The sequence below is a fragment of the Gymnodraco acuticeps genome, unplaced genomic scaffold, assembly GCF_902827175.1.
Source record: "Gymnodraco acuticeps unplaced genomic scaffold, fGymAcu1.1, whole genome shotgun sequence".
Taxonomy (NCBI): Eukaryota; Metazoa; Chordata; class Actinopteri; order Perciformes; family Bathydraconidae; genus Gymnodraco; species Gymnodraco acuticeps.
The window spans coordinates 1,452,625-1,470,658 of NW_022992160.1; the positions used below are offsets into that span (position 1 = coordinate 1,452,625).

The window sequence follows — 18,034 nt, forward strand, 5'->3', positions numbered from 1 at the left end:
AAAAACAGTTTTTAGAATACCTCAAATGTGTATTTGAGCTTGTTGGGGTATTCCAGGTTGAGGGCGTAGATGAATCCCATCAACAGTGCACATGCCTTTGTTTGGTTTCCGCACAAATTCAAAACTCTGTCTCCCTCTATGACAATAAACACATCTGCTGGTCCCCTGTCCCTGGCATCATGGATCACAAGCACCTTCACAGTTTGGTCCACGACGTTGTCATGCTCGTCTTCCATGTTGAAAAGAAAGAAAGAAAAGCATATTCACTTTGAATTAGGCATATTAACAAGAAGCTATTATACAATATAGACTTTGTGGTCTAGCATTAAGCCTAATCAATAAAACCAGGGATTGACTTTTTTTAAATGATTTGAAAAAATGTGTGGCAGCGATTAAAAACAAAACAAGATTTCTAACTTATATAAAAAATGTCAGGCCCAGTCAAATTGCCCATCGATCTAATCAATGACATTACATTGATTCTTTCCCATGAACATAACTTTTCAGTGCATGATTTTATTTATCTTATTTCACTTTAACACCAAAAGAAGGTTTTTGTTTTTAGGTAGTTTTATATGTTAAGTAGCAAGCACATCAGTAAATTATCCCTAAATCATGTTCCTGTGAATGCTAAACCATTTATAAAAACAATAAGATGTTTACAGATTTACAGAAATAAATTGCATATTTATTTGTTAGGTGTCAGAGTGGTTAATCACAGAAATTAAACAATGGTATCAGAGCAACCTCCGAAATAACTCCGTTAAAATCTTGAAGTGATCAGTCTTTAACGACATACCTGGCTGTCTTGAAAAAGGTCTTCTTGGCGTTCCCCAAGGTCTTCAATCAGGCACCTGGCCACTGCATCCCTTTTTTCCAACACTCTGGGCCTGTGAGGAAATGCATTTTAGTGAGAAGACTTATTTCTGCATTTTCATATTCTTGAATGAAACATTTAAATAAATGTACCTCATCAATTGTGCTCAGAAGAGGGCGCATCCTGGAGCTACGTGGTGTTAGTGTATTCATCCAGTTTCAGCATCAAAGTCTCTTCCAGTGAAAGAGTTGTTATGTGTCGGAACTCCTCCTTGATCTAATAAAGAGCATAGGGGACAACACTCATTACTCACAACTCTGACAACAGTGAGTTGAAATGGAAAAAAAATAAACGTAATGTTCTCACCTGAGCCTCATTGAATAAACCAGGCCATCTCTCCTTGAAGACACTGACACGTGGGCTGAGGGTCACCACCTCCACTCCACTACGAATTGTCTGCAGGATTTAAAACGTATAGGACTTAGGTGCTGTCTCTGAGGATGTTACACTTATATTGACATTTCTTACACTGAACATTACCAACAAAATAACACAATTAAACATTTTTATGTAGAAAAATCCTAAAATATATAACAACGAGCTTTGGCTCTGCTCCGTGGTAATCTATCCAGTCCTCACGATAATATACAGTAAGCTTAATGTAAACATAAGTCTATAGGCTATTGCTGCAGCTATACCTCAAAAAAGACAAATTAATCATAAATCATTATTACTGTGGCTTGGCAGAATATACGATGGTTATTTTTCACTAAAGGCCCTGTCACACTGTCCTGAAATTGACACCCGATGGACACACGAATATGGAATTGTGAATTTCGCACGATGATGGCCCCGAACCACACACGAAGGCAACATTTACATTACATTTAAGACATACAACTGCAATGAAAGTAACACAAACAATTATGTTACAGTACTATGATACTGTACTGATATCTTCAGACTTTGTTCTTTACTTTATCCGTCTTTATATGTAGAAAATATTACGTTTTCTCCGTAATGTTGTTTCCATAACAACAACAACTTCCTGTCAACTGTCCTTCAAAATAATATATTATATCCTTTTTAGTTTCACAGAACACAAATTGGGTTATTTACATAATATGTTTACATGATTTTGTTGTGCAATAAAACAACTCGATGGACACACGATAAAGGAAATGTTCAAATTCGGCTGTGATCGTAGCAACATCGGGCCATTCGTGAGGGCATCTTAAGTCTTCGTATGACCGCCAGTGGAGTTTCTCAGGCTCCGGTGTTCCGGATTGACTGGTTCCCCGATCAACTGGTTGACAGATGTGGAGGCGTGGCCTTCGACTGAAATACACATTTCGATCGCTTCTTCTGTCGTTTACATAAATCTTTTGGTATATTTGGCTGGATAGGAACACTTTGATGCACATTCAGTACCAGTGTGTGAGGTTGTGGTTACAATGGCGATATCCGGACGCGAACAGCGAGGACTACAAAAAGAAAAACGAGTTGACATGGGATGTCTGTTCAAAACATTGCGAGCTCCAATAAATCATTTAAACCAGCTATTGTTGCCAGACTTATTTCTGAATATCGTTCTTAATGTGATACACAGTCCATCTGAGACGTGTGTACACCTTCAGACAGCCTCCAAGTGAAGCACACGTTGTTTACTCACAGTTTGAAAGCAGCGTGGAGAAGTCCTTCAGCTGTGTTAAGCTGTGATCGCTCGAATAAATCCTTAAAACCAGCTATTGTTGCCCGACTTATCACTGAATATCGTTCCTAATGTGATACCAAGTCCATCTGAGACATGTGTACACCTTCAGACAGCCTCCAAGTGAAGCGTACGTTAATTACTCAGAGTTTGAAAGTAGCGTGGAGAAGTTTTCAGCTGTGTTAAACTGTGATCCTCTCAGGTAAACTGCGATTCGCTCAGGGTCAACTGGGATCCACCCATGGGAAAATGGGATCCGCCCAGGTTAAACTGTGTTACGACTTCTGTGGCTATCTACCAGCGATCATGTTTAATATGAAAGACACACACATATACATCTCTTATAAAAACGGCATTCTGCAGCACTCATCCAGATAACATGTGACTGCTAACTCGTTTTGCAAAGATAGCAGCAGAAATGTCATTGCTGCATGTGCAGGGATATTAGACTTTAAAATGCTGATGGGTCATTAATGTTGGTCTCGGCAAACAATATTAGGAATCCTCTATTCAAACTACATAATATTCAGTGTCCATCAACATGAAAATAACAAAAAAGTTCATGCTGGACTCAAACCCGAGTCCCAACAGCAAAAGTCTCTCCAGCCCTGCGCGTTATGAGTGCGCCACGGATCAACACCATACCTCTCAGAGAATCAAAAATGAAATAACTGTTCAAAACACTCACGTCAATTACATTACATGACATTGCATTTACCTGACACGTTTATCTAAAGCGACTTACAATAAGTGCATAAGACCAGGAAAATACAAACTTGAAGAAAACAGAATCATATAAGTACATCAGGTTTCATAGAGCCAAAACATTTCAAGTGCTACTCAACTGGCTTTAGGTAAGCCAGTCCTTTATTAAGTGCTTTGTTAATAGTTCTAACGTCAATAAATCCTTTACAAACTATTCTTGTTGTCAGTCTTACATTTGTATCATATATCGTTATTAATATGATGTTGAGTCGATTTGATACCCGTTTATACAAGTATAAACGGGTATCGGGTGTACAGACTTATCATTAATTGGCACATGGGTCCAGTCTATATAAGTTGGATTAACCTTTAACAATTTTGTGAGGTAGTGAGGAGATAGAGAGATACAGAGAGATACAGAGAGAGAGAGAGAGATACAGAGAGATAGAGATAGAGATAGAGATAGATAGATAGATATATAGATAGACAGACAGATAAAGAGAGAGATAGCGAGAGATAGCGAGTGATAGTGAGATATAGTGAGTGATTGAGCGTTGCCTGTGATAGAGTGATTGTCCTGGTGAGTGGTGGGTGAGTAATTGAGGTGCGACTGTGTGTATTTGAGAGAGGCTGATATTGTACGTTTCCGTGTATTTGTCACTTTGTTTGTTTGTCTTTGTTGTATTAATTTGTTTGTGTGTGAATACGTGAGGGTAAGTAGGTAGGGAGTAGGAGGAGGGACAGAGAGCGTTAGAAAATGGATCCCAGAATTGTAAAACAAATTCTGGATCTGAAAGTCCACCACCAGTATCCTGAGGGGTCAACCAAGAATGAACAATATGTCATGAAGAGGAGAGCTGACACCTTCATGATAAAGGGTAAGGACTCTAGAATACAATGATAATATGCTATGGTAAAACTAATACATCTAATATTATGTCATATAAACACCAGACGGAGAACTGTACTACATCTGCAGGCGCAAAAAGAATCAAACCGACGAGCACCTTGCCAAAGTGGTCTCTACTGCTGAAGAAGCAAACGATTTGTTTGAGGAGTTTCACTCCAGCAACATTGGTGGACACTGGAGTGGAGAAGACTCACTGTGCCATCATTGCTCGGTACTATTGGCCTGGCATGGAGGGTGACATACGCAAGTGGGTGAGTTGGTATCTTCAAAATAATGAGGTGGAATACACATTCAGGTTCAAAAGTAGAGCACAGAGGAGTGTAATGTGTATTTCAAAATTGCTGATGCTGTATGCGCAAACACCCTATCAGTTTAAAATATAATATAGCACATTTATTTGCACTAAATATTTCTCATAACTTTGAAATGATGTGTGTCTGTTTTAGATTGCTCAGTGTCCACAGTGCCAGGCCAATAGAGCCAGTATAAAAGAAAAGCTGGAGTACAGTCCGATAGAGGTAAAAATAAACAATGGCATACTGGTATTGTCAGTGTAGAAACACGTCAACAGTGATTTACTGTAATGCTCATGTATTTTTTTTCCCCCAGGTGACAGAGCCTTTGGAACTGGTTGGGATGGACTTAGTGGGTAAACTCACAGTAACAGATGGTGGCAACCAATACATATGTGTAATGGTTGACTATTTCACCAAATGGGCAGAGGCTTACCCACTAAAGAGTAAAACAGCAGAAGAGGTGACCAATTGTATCATTGATTTCTTTTACAAATTTGGTGCACCTCAAAGACTGCTAACAGACCAGGGCTCTGAGTTTTGCAACAAGGTATAGTGTTGATGCAGTATGAATCCCCAATATGGAACTGTAGTTGCTGTGCTAATCTATTGCTTGTTTGTCCTAATGATAATTTCAAGGTCAACTCTGGCCTGTGTGAGAGGCTGAACATAAAAAGAAGCCTGTGCTCCGCGTACCACCCACAGACCAATGGCCTTGTGGAGAAGTTGAACGGCACTATACAGAGGTATTGGTTTTCAATACCTGATGGAATTCACGCTCTTCATAGAATAACAAACACATTTCCTAATGAGTAATGATATGTTGCTTTATCATACATGAGAACCCATATGCTCTCCTGCTTCCTTATACCTATACTTGAATTCTGCATTTTAAGGTCGTTGAACAAAATGGTGGCTGGTCACCCCAAACGTTGGGACAAGGTTCTGCAGTCCACCATGTTTGGTCTTCGGACAAAAAAGCAGCTGACCACACAATACAGCCCCTACTATTTGATGTTTGGGAGGGAGGCTAGGTATCCCTCCGAGGTGCCAAAGGAGTACCTGGTAAGATGTTCTAATGTTGTCATCCGTTTCAAACGTTTTCATTTGGATCATCTGTCTTCTAAAATTGTAACTGTGATTTGTTGCAGGTCAAAGAAGAGAAAGTCAGCAGGCTGGTCGCAACGGAGGAGATCCATGAAGGCCTGAACAAACAGGAGGCTGTATTCACAGAGGTGAAAAAAAAAATGAAACGAAGCCAGGACAACGTCCGCAAAAGAAAAGAGAAAAAGGGCCAGGAGGACAACTTCCAAGTAGGGGACCAGGTGTTGCAGAGGAACGTGAGACAGGAGCAAAGAAAAGGGGGAAAGCTGGACGATGACTGGTTGGGACCCTACAGCATCCTGAAATTGGAGGGGAAAAAGGCAGTACTCGCTAAGGGTACAACAAAGCTGCAGACAAACATTGATCATTTAACACATTATATCCAGCCAGAGGAGAGGATCCCTGCCAAACTACAAAAGTTGTCCGATCTCTCTCCTCTGGCTGGTCCACAACACACAAAGACACAGACACAAACACCCACCACACAAACACCCACCGCACAAACGCCCACCACACAAACGCCCACCACACAAACGCCCACCACACAAACGCCCACCACACAAACACCCACCACACAAACACCCACCGCACAAACGCCCACCACACAAACGCCCACCACACAAACGCCCACCACACAAACGCCCACCACACAAACACCTCCATCCATGGACGGCGAGGCCCAAATGGCACCAAAGGATCCTGAACTTTGTAAGTAAACAGACAGAAAGTACACTCCAAATGATGCATTTCACAAATAACTGCCATTGCTATATTTCCAGTAATTCGACAAATATGGACAGGGAGGAGAAAGCAAACGCTCTGGTGCAAATTTGGGCCATATAAAGTCTACTCAGAAAACATAATGGACTTGGCCCCAGGGAAGTGGTTGGAGGGAGAGGTAAGTTACAAAACAAAAGAATATTGGACTGATATTTATTTAGATTGTATCACAAGTTATTTTTGTACTCTTAGATAGTCAATTCATATTTAACTATGGTGGGAAGGAAAGCTGGCGCTCTCCTGATAGACTCCTACCTAATGACGTCGCTCTGGGAGGGAAAGCACAAAGGTTCTTTGAGAAGTGTGAGTAGGACTACATATTAGGATTTCTTTTTTTGTACATAAGTAGGCCTATGTATTTTGTGTATATGTATGTTTGTATGTCCATACATTACACACAAATACATACTTATGTTAGTGTATACATTAGTTGTCGTAATCATTATAATTTTTTTAGTTGGACCTTTTGAAATATGATGTGGCAGTTGGAGCGGTCTGCAGCCACGGACACTGGACGTTGATTGTAAGTAATCTTCAACGTAAACAGATCTAGACGGAACCATGACACTATCTGATGTAGGGGTTCGTTATAATTAGTATTTGCATTTCCATAGATCATGTACCTAAAGGAGAGGCGGTCCCTGTTCGTGGACCCATATGGGGCCACAGACGCATAGATAGAAACATGCAAAGACGTAACAAGGTGAATTAAATGTCAGCTTTGATGTGTGCATTAGACAAATACATGTATTCATACTCCATGGATCATCTTTTGGGATCAACAAAAAGGTCATTCAAGCATTTGTGTCCTTTAACACGATTCAACTGATCTGAAATTAAATGATTTTACTTGGGCATATGTTAAAATTGGCAAACTGTAATAAATGTTTGTTTTGTGTGTAGAGCATTGGTCCGCAAAAAGTGTCCGAAAATAGGGAGATGGGCATGCGCAACCGTTGCTCACCCTAAGCAACAGGACTCGGCATCATGCGGGGTGTTTGTGTGCAAGGTAAACATTTGATTATATCTGTTGCTATTTGTCATTATTAAAAAGTCCTCAAAATGATACTTATCAGACACTTTTTAGCTTGCAGAGCAGATATTGTCTGGGCAAAATATTGACTACCCTGTTGACCAGAAGGGTGTGGCCATGTTGCGGCTGGACATGTCAATGTCTCTAGTGACAAATTCAGGTATACAGAACTCTACCAGGTATACTTGAATGTGTCTATATTGCTATTAAACTACATTATCTTCTTTTTTGCAGATGACCTATCCCAGCTCTGTAGGGCTTGTGGGGAGCTCAGCTCGTTGGCTGAAGGGGACATTGATACGTGGGTATGTAGATAAATTCATGTCCTTCTGCTGGAAGACTGGGATGCACCTTGGATAGGTTACCTCAACATCACTGGGTGAACACTCACTATCACATAGCTATTGCAAATGTATAGTTGAATTCACCTAACTTGCATGTCTTTGCACTTTCGGTGGGCACTGGAGCAGCTGAAGGAACATACCAACACAGACTCCAAACAGAAAGGACCACAGTTAAGATTGTAACCCTATATCTGACACCCATTGCCATACTATGTAAAGAAATAATGTATAAGGAAGTTAAAACGGCTTAATTTTACATCCTAATCAGGATGAGTGATGTGAACCTGACAAAATGTTTGACAGTATTCTAAAGTATTTCTCTTTTTCCCTGTCAGATTGAGTGCACCACCTGCAATATGTGGTATCACATAGGGTGCGTGGGACTGCCCTCCCCCACAGAGGATGAGTATTTCTGCCCATCCTGCACATCTTAATGGCAGAACACTTCCTGCGCCAGCCCAGAGTATACCTGCCTCAGGAGCTGCTGATATACTCTCTACTCTGTCTACCCATAAGCCCCCCCCCCTCTCAATCAACTTCCTCTTGACTGCCTTTTCTGTTTATTTTATTTTACTATATTCATTTGTTTGCCTATCCTTGTTTGTCTACCCTCCCTCATACTGTAAAGTGTATTTGAGTTGGAGAAAGGCGCTATACAAATATAATGTATCATTATTATTACTCTGCAATAATCCAGTCTGTTCTCAGTACATCCATCACTGTGTGGTTTGGATCCCAACAGGACAGAAAAAGGCTATGTTCCTTGTATGTACTTGCCAAATAAATCTGATACTATCAGTCAATAATGTTTATTTTTAAAAGTTTAAAAGTGAAGAGGCACAACGTGACTATGTAAATGCACACAAATTGTAATCCTGATCTTGATTTTTCATTACATTTTAATATTTTTCAAATTCATTAATTATTGATTGCTATCATTGTTGTTGTGTTTCCTTCTGTCACACTAATGAGTAAGTCTACTATAGGCTACAGAAGCAAAGCTTGCATTGCACATTAGAACATGAATTTGGCCACTGTTATTATAGTTGCAATATGTAAGATTATCCCTTAGCACACCATAGGGGACATGATGCCTATGCTGTTAAGTATTTTTATTTTGGTGAGTCTGTCGCAAGACAGAAAAGACAGCCAGTATTGCTAGAATATAAACCTTTTTTTAAATTGCATTCTGTTTCTAGCGCAACAGCTTTGGTCCAGGTTTACATCCTATCAGCTACTGCATTAGCAGACAGAGCAAAAGGAAATGGGGGCCTATTTAGAAAGTTAGCGTTTAAAAAATGTCTATATTGTGAGCATAATATTATATTATATTGTACAGCATAATGTTGCATGGCAAATATCACGAAACACATGGCCTGATTTGCATATTGGAACTTAATGTGTGCACTAGAACACATTTATATGTAAAACTAACAGTTATCACAACATAATGTGGCCTCGCAGGCTGATAAACTAGGATATCTGATCTCGGTGGGTCTTAATGAGGCTTGATACAGACCTCAGTCAGTATACTATATTATAATATGTATATGGCTTAAAGTGTACATACATACATTCGCTCACATTATAAATGACAGTCGGGTTGCATTTTTCTGGAACTTTTTAACAAGGTTAATCTAAAATATTATAGTGTGGTGGTTCAATGAGTCGTGTTGATCCGTGGCGCACTCATAACGCGCAGGGCTGGAGTGACTTTTGCTGTTGGGACTCGGGTTTGAGTCCAGCATGAACTTTTTTGTTATTTTCATGTCGATGGACACTGAATATTATGTAGTTTGAATTCCTAATATTGTTTGCCGACACCAACATTAATGACCCATCAGCATTTTAAAGTCTAATATCCCTACGAGTTAACAGTCACATGTTATCTGGATGAGTGCTGCAGAATGCCTTTTTTATAAGGGATACATGTGTGCAGTGGCGTTTTTATATGTACAAAAGTGGTGGGGCACACAAAACTTAGATGTCTATATATAAGCTTCTGCAGTGAGGTTCATGGCTGGTGAGGCTGACTCTTCAGGTTTACAAATATTATATTTTGACCTAAATCTAAATATAATATTATTTTCAAAAGCTTTTTTTGTCTGATGCTTCAATTAATTTTAAACAGACAGTTCAACAAAAGGATACCCAAAAAATGTAATTGTATCATTTAAATATTGAATTGTTCTCTCTTAGTAAGATCCCATTTTCAATCAAATTGCAGTCTTACCTTGACATGAAGATGAAGTCCATTTGCCTATCCTTCTGGACAAAAATCTCTATTACTTTTTTGTAAAAGTCATAAATTATAAATCATAAATCTGATCTAATCAATAGATTTATGATTCGAAAATTATAAAAGTAGGGTAGACATGTGGATATTATCCGGCTGAACAAAACGTGCATTTATCTAACAGGTTTGTTTCCCACAGATCTTATTTGGAGCTATTTTCTAAAATCCTATGGAGAAATATCATTGCTTTTTTGTGGAGGGAAGCCATGCGCAGCTTACTTCCTGGTTTTAGGACGCCTCACTGCAGCTCTCTCTCCTCCTCTTCACACACCACACTTTTCGCGGCACACGTACTTGTACAGCCAATCAGCTCTGAATGATGTGAGATGACGTATGGTGGGGATGGCAGCACTATGCCCCTATGGTCATTATTTTTTTGCCACACACATTAAATAGGACAATACTCTGAGCATGCGCAGTGTAGTTTTTACAGTCACCATTGACTTAAACAGGGAGAGGGAGGGGCAGGATCGGGTTTTGTCCCACATGGCTCAAAACAGCTCAATAGGCACACACTGTAGACACTAATTAGAAGAACACAGACTAAAACAGCAATGTACAGACGAATCAGATGATTAAACATGATCTTAAAATATATTTTATATATTTTTTAATTTATTTTTTGCATTTTTTTGTAATCATTACTTTTAATACTTTCTGCTGACACTAGGTGGGGCTGTGCCCCACCTGCCCCTAATGACCAGTCGCCACTGCATGTGTGTAGTCTTTCATATTAAACATGATCGCTGGTAGATAGCCACAGAAGTCGTAACACAGTTTAACCTGGGCGGATCCCATTTTCCCCTGAGCGAATCACAGTTTACCTGAGAGGATCACAGTTTAACACAGCTGAAAACTTCTCCACGCTGCTTTCAAACTCTGAGTAATTAACGTACGCTTCTCTCAGATGGACTTGGTATCACATTAGGAACGATATTCAGTGATAAATCGGGCAACTTAAATGGTTTTAAGGATTTATTCGAGCGGATCACAGTTTAACACAGCTGAAGGACTTCTCCACGCTGCTTTCAAACTGTGAGTAAACAACGTGTGCTTCACTTGGAGGCTGTCTGAAGGTGTACACACGTCTCAGATGGACTTTGTATCACATTAAGAACGATATTCAGTAATAAGTCTGGCAACAATAGCTGGTTTAAATGATTTATTGGAGCTCGCAATGTTTTGAACAGACATCCCATGTCAACTCGTTTTTCTTTTTGTAGTCCTCGCTGTTCGCGTCCGGATATCGCCATCGTAAGCACAACCTCACACACTGGTACTGAATGTGTATCAAAGTGTTCCTATCCAGCCAAATATACCAAAAGATTTATGTAAACGACAGAAGAAGCGATCGAAATGTGTATTTCAGTCGAAGGCCACGCCTCCACATCTGTCAACCAGTTGATCGGGGAACCAGTTCATCCGGAACACCGGCAGCAACTTCGTGAGTGGTGGCAAAATCTTTGGCATGCCAACAAATTGCCGAAGGACCTTGAGAAGGTTCATTTTCGTGTTGAATTCGTGTGTCAATTTTAACCTTCGTAAGGCCATCGTTAGGGCATCTTGTTATCATCGGTGCCATCGGGCATTCGCCCCGATCAGAGTGAGGGCGAATGCACCGATGATGACACGATTTGACAAGATGCCCTCACGAGTGCCTTACGAAGTTGCCGCTCACGAAGTTGCTGCCGGAGCCTGAGAAACTCCACCGGCGGTCATATGATGGCTTAGATGCCCTCACGAATGGCCCGATGTTGCTACGATCACAGCCGAATTTGAACATTTCCTTTATCGTGTGTCCATCGGTGTCAATTTCGGGACAGTGTGACAGGGGCTTAAGAGATAGTCGCAAGATAGTTGTCTCAGTATTTATCGTTTCATGCACGCTCATATGAATACAGACACACGAGGAAACTGACGGCCGACGTTAGATAGACTAAGAGAGATGCTACAAGCTAGCTTCAACTTAGTTAGTGCTTTACTCTTAGCTCCTATGTTAGCTACAGCTATCTAGCAACAGTGACCGACTTCCAGTGAGTAATAGATGAGAACAAACTTAAATGCCTTGTCTAACAGTGAAGCAAGCAGACAACAAGTCTTGTGATAAACCTAAAAAAACGTGAACATTTATATGTAGGACATGATAGACAGTAATATCTTACCTTCCAACATTTCCACACACCAGGAGGAGGGAGGCGCGGAGGGAGGTCCCGCCATCTACTCTCCTGCCGGGGGTCCTGCCAATCCTATGTCCTGTGCCGTTGGAGGCCCCGCCGACTACTCTCCTGCCGGGGGTCCTGCCAACCCTATGTCCTGTCCCGTTGGAGGTCCCGCCGACTGCTCTCCTGCCAGGGGTCCTGCCAATCCCGTGTCCTGGTCCTCTTCCGTGGGGGATCCTGCCGAGGCCTGTCCCACCAGCTCCGGTTCCTGTCCGGCCGACACCGGGTCCTGCCCGGCCTCCGGCGCTGGCCCGTCAGCGCCTTCCTGCCCGGCCTCCGGAGCTCTCTGGTCTTCGCCCTCGAGCCCGGCCCCCTGAGAGCCGCGGTCTTCGCCCTCGATCCGGCCCTCTGTGAGCCGTGGTCTTCGCCCTCGAGCCCGGCCCTCTGTGAGCCGTGGTCTTCGCCCGCGATCCTGGCCCCCTGACTCTTCCTGCCGCTGCCCTCGTCCTCGAGCCCGGCCCCCTGACTCTTCCTGCCGCTGCCTTCGCCCTCATGCTCGGCCGCCCGAGTCCCCCACCTTTGACTCTGCCTTGCCCCCGGGCCGTCCGCCCGAATCCCCCTTTTTGAACTCTGCCTTGCCCCCGGGCCGTCCGCCCGAGATCCCTTCCTGGTCCTCTGCTGTGCCTCTGGGCGGTCAGCTCAGTCCCGTCCTCCTGACCCCCTCCAGATCCACTTGGGTGGCAATAATGCGGTGACATTTGGAAAAGCTGAATCGTTTTGTGTTGATTTTCAGTCTAATTACAAGTGCTGCGTGTTTGGTTTCAATCTAAAGTGGAGTGAATGAGTTTGGTAAAAAATAACCTCTTCATCTGCAAACAGTGCTGCTGGCTCTCTGAAACAGACAGAAACACTGGGACAGGTCAAATCACATTTTCACCACAAAGACAATACACTTGAGCTTAACCTCTGAATGTGTTAACAATGTGCAGACCAATCATATTATGTCAACAGGACATTACATTTCTGACTGATTTTATGTGTTGAAGCAATAGGAATATTTTCCACTGAATTCTGCTCTATCCTCCCCACCTCTGATTTCCACACTTTTCTTTAGCTCTTAAATGCTTGTAAATTGGCCTTTATGAAAGATAAAATGCCACACATATTAATCTGAAGGTCAAGAATGAACTTCTAAGCTCAGGGCTCGGGGACCTGAAGATCACCTTTGCTCTTTGACCTGAGGTTGCTTTAAATATTTCTAAAATGCAGAACTCTAAATAGCCAAGGCCAAATGCCAAGTCTAAGATGTTCCTTGCAGTTTTGATTTTAGATGTTATAATGTATGTCCTGCCCATTTAAACTTGTCTCTGTATTGTTATTGTCATAGCACAGTCATTCTAATAGCCAGTTCATCAGAAGCCAAATGCATTGCCCTTGCACTGTATGTGTGATTCCTGCTCGATGTATCATGTAGTCAGAACAGCAGGGTTGGGAAGGTTGATTTAAAAGTGTATTCCTAGTGAACTATAAAACAATGTAATCAGTAACCTAATCTGAGTAACAAAATACAAAAGTAATCTAACCTGAATACTTTCAGTTACTTGGATATCCTCAATATCAAATGCAATGCGAATAAATAAAAGATAAATTAAATATCATAAGATGTTTTTTTCTTCATTGTATAATGTAAGACAACATAACAATGTGAAATTAGGAAAGAAGAAACCAAGATATTAAAGGATTTAATTTATATGAAAACCTGCCTTTCATGAACCATATTCAGGCAGTAATACACCAACACTGAAATACATGAGCACATACTACAGTTAAAAAAAGCAGAAATAAAATCTGAGCTGACAGAAAATGCTCCGTTTTAGTTTAATACACACAGTTAAGCTCCCACACACTATTTTATGAACATATGGTCACCTGCTGAATTAAAACCAGAACAAATGAAGCAAAGGAAGTGAAAACCATAAAGCAGATTCAGGCAGTATGGCTTATAGATTCACACTTATAGTATTAGCCTACAGAACAGTACAGCTCTAAGAGAAGAGACAACATCTGATCCTTTACAACACTATATGCTCTTATACGTTTTTTTACCAACATTGTAATCCTGGTAGTCCACACCTTTTTAGAAATGTAACAGTCATATGAATATTTGTATGTAACTGTAAGGTAATACAAACACATTTTTTGTATCCTGATTAATGTGAATGATCAAGGCCAATCAGAACTGATCAGTAGCACCCAACAGTCAGAGGTTGACTACAGTGATGTGAGTGTGTGTATGCTGTAGTGTCCAGACATTTATGTGCATTTATTCATTTAAATTATTTGTCCTTTGTCCCTTGGCTCGTAACTTCCTGTTCTATTTTGTAGTAACCTCTCCCTCTAGTTTCAGATCACTAAACTTCCTCCCTTTGTGGGATTCCCGCTGTGTTTTTTCAGAATTTGTATCCCTCTTTTCATTCATTCATTTGTACCTGTTTCTGTTGTGGTGCATTTGGGTGATGAGCCTCGTCAATCGTAACTTATGCCTGTGTAAGGTCATGGTGCTATTCTCTGAAACCCCCTTCAGCTGGACAGCTATGTTAGGCACAGTGGCGGCCGGCTCATAGGGGCGCTAGGGGCCGCCCCCCTCTTCCCACATGTTTGATTGTCATTAAAAATCAAATAAAAAATCAAAAATATATTTTTAAAAAATAAAAATATTTTCTATTTTTATTTTTAATGAACAAGGTAAATATTATATAGTTGGTATCAGTAAAATATGTTACGATGTCTAAAGTTACTGATAAGTCACATGTTTCCTGCCTGGCCGCAGCGTGTATCATTACCCTCTCTCGTCTGGGCGCTAAGAAAGGAGCCCTCACTCAGCCCCAGCAGCATCTAACACATCGCTGACTGTTGCTATCTGTAAACTATGCCGCCGAAACATAATTTCAGCCAATCAGCGTTGTCAGATCTGATGCTCAAAGGGCGGCAATTTCAGCGCCCGATGCAGTCTGTGAGTTGGTTATGGCTAGAAAGGATCCGTCTTTTGTAAAACTCTCGCGAGAGTTTGCGAGTCACGTGGCTGAATGTTTACGTTTGGCAGGCAGCCTTTCAGTTACGATCGTTCACATCAGTGGGCCACAGCAAATGATGGTGAGAAGCTAAACTATCTATTAATTATGTCAATTACAGGGAGTGTGATTGTAACTGTGTGTGTGACTAGCTCAGTGGTTCTCAAACTTTTTCTGTCAGGCCCCCCCTTTGGAGAAAAAAAAAAAGTCGGGCCCCCCCAACACACATAGTCAGGCTCAGTGGCGGCGCCAGAGACTTCTTTTGGGGGTGCTGTGGGGTAGCTTGACGTTTCATAGAGGGTGCTCAAACATTTAGGGTTTCCCATTAATGTACCGGTCGCTACAGTGGAATTTTCTACTGCAACACTCTCCACACGCACATACACAGTGTTCCCGCAACTGTTACAACGAAGGCTCGATAATCAGCTCACGGCATATAGGTGTAAGCAGGGGTAACGAGCTATTTTTATAGGTGGTGTGTGGACACATTGAGAGCAAAATGAAGAGATCTATGGATACCTCTCTCAACACCCAGATGAAACGGAACTGTAAACAGATTTACTTTTTTTTTATGGATATTTTACAAATCACCCTTTTAAACTTTATTCTTTTTTTAAGGTCATATAGTATTTCATACCTGTTTTTCATTTATTCTCTTATTTTTTTATAACGATAATGATCATATAAATGTGTGCCTCGGAAATAATTGTTTACATTAATGGTGACCAAAACGTTTGAGACCCACTGAGATATCAATGAGAGAGTCCTTTAGTTCACTGAGTCTCTCAGTCTGACAGGAGAGGACTCTCCTCCACTTTGTTGTTGAAAAAACTCCTTATATCCGTTAGCGTAGCTCGCTAGCACCAGAAGCTAAGAACAACGATCTCCGGTACCGGTGCGCTCTCTTCTCTCTCTCTCGCGCACACAAAATGGCTCGTTCCACACACACAGAGCCGAGCTTTAATGAAACACAGAGACCCAGACGTAATAGTACTGTATCATATTATTTTCGAATCAATAATTTTTCAAATTATGATTTTTTTTTTAAATCTTATTTTTTTTTTTATATAACCATTTTTCCTCCTGGTCTCTCGCGCCCTCCCTGGCATGCCTCTGCGCCCCCCAGGGGGGGCGCGCCCCACACTTTGAGAACCACTGGACTAGCTGGATGCAAACAGGTAGACGCTGTCTTTTGTTTCCCATGCTTGCTCTTCAAACAGCCGCGGACAGATACCATGTGCCCGTGATAAATAAACACACACTCACACACACACATATTATTGTATCTAGTTGAGTTTTGACAGCATCCATCAAACTAGATTTGTTGCCTTAATGGTCTGTTTTCTAATATTTCTGTGTTTCTGAACCACGTCTGTGTCTGCATATAATGTTCGTATTTAGTCTCCTGATTTTAGATGGGAATTAAATCATTTGAGTGTTCCCAAAGAACCGGTGTTCTGCAGTTTGTGTGGGCCTACTGTACTGTTGCACAGTTTACTGTAGAAACTATGTCCAGGACAAGGTGTTTGGAAGTTTTGGAAGATTCATAGCTAACCACACTGAAGATTATGATCAGTCTTCTCATATCTCTAACATCACCAGAAGTCATAATTGAAGGGGTCATTTCTCAAAATGTTCCCTGTGTGGTTTATTCACCATTACAATAGCCCCACCTAAAATAATTTCCACCAGCTGGTTAGGCGTATAGAGACAGGGACCCCACAGAAGGGCCTGTTGTAAATGGTGCAGAGTGGGAGATGCGGGGATAGCATTGTGACACTATTATCTTTCCATCTGACATGAGATGTGCCACATTATTCATGGCGAATGAATAGATTGAGGATCCCAATGGCTTGGGTGAGTGGAGATGGGCAAACAAAATAATAGATGAGTATTTATGCAGTCTCTGTAGTGGAGCACTGCCAGGAGATTACTTACAAACTGATAGACAGTATAGCGTGCGTGATATGTCATCCCTTTAGGAATGGTTACACTGTGCAGATCTGCACATTTTCATAAAACAAACACCAATTGTTGACATCTGTCCCTTCCCTGATTTATTTAGCAAAAGCGGATAACATTTGGAAGCCTCTAAAATCAGCCACAATTCATTGAAACTCTTACACTGTGTATAATAGTCCGGCTCTACTGGGCAAACAGCTGTCCTCACAGGAAGCTTGATTTGGATAAACACAGCTAATAAACGCATCGCACAGTATCCATTTATGACAGTAATAATAACAACAGCACTCAGATAGAATGCATGAGAGGGTATAGTAACGCACGTGGAGCACCTTGAGGAAGAGTGTCGCAGCAAACGTGGGTCCTGTAGGGTCTCTTTGCTGAGCAGGGGGGGCAGGTCGATGCTCAGAAGCCAGACCCTATAGGGGTCCCTAATGGGGCCGGTATTGATCCTAGCATAGTGCTCACCCCAAGGGTCTAATGGAAAAAGACTGCAGAAAAAAAAGGGAAAATGTGCTCTCCACTCAGAGTTTGGATCACATACTGGGGCAGAAGCGTTCACTTTGCCCTTCAGAAACACAAAACTGGTCTGTTCAATTGAGCAGTTAAAAACAGAGTTGTCACTCTGAGGTGAGCTCAGAGAGTAAAAGAGCAGCTGAGGAGGCTGAAGCTGGAGAAACAGGCTGGCCTTTAGAGCTCTGCTCCCCTTAGAGCAAGTGCTCACAGACACTCGCTATGATAAATAGCCTACATATCCCCTATAATGACCTAGATGTGGCATATTGAATGTAAACTAGGTTTCTGGGTATGTTTGCACATAAAGTGCGGCACTGGTACATGGTGTTAGAG

General features: G+C 41.5%; 1 long non-coding RNA gene across 1 annotated transcript; it reads left to right on the forward strand.

Annotated features, from left to right (window-relative positions):
- Window positions 1-6,702: 6,702 nt before the first annotated feature.
- On the forward strand, window positions 6,703-7,465 carry LOC117538677. Its single transcript, XR_004567890.1, has 4 exons — window positions 6,703-6,843; window positions 6,935-7,023; window positions 7,224-7,329; window positions 7,408-7,465. It is a non-coding gene; the product is annotated as an uncharacterized LOC117538677 (long non-coding RNA).
- Window positions 7,466-18,034: the final 10,569 nt, after the last annotated feature.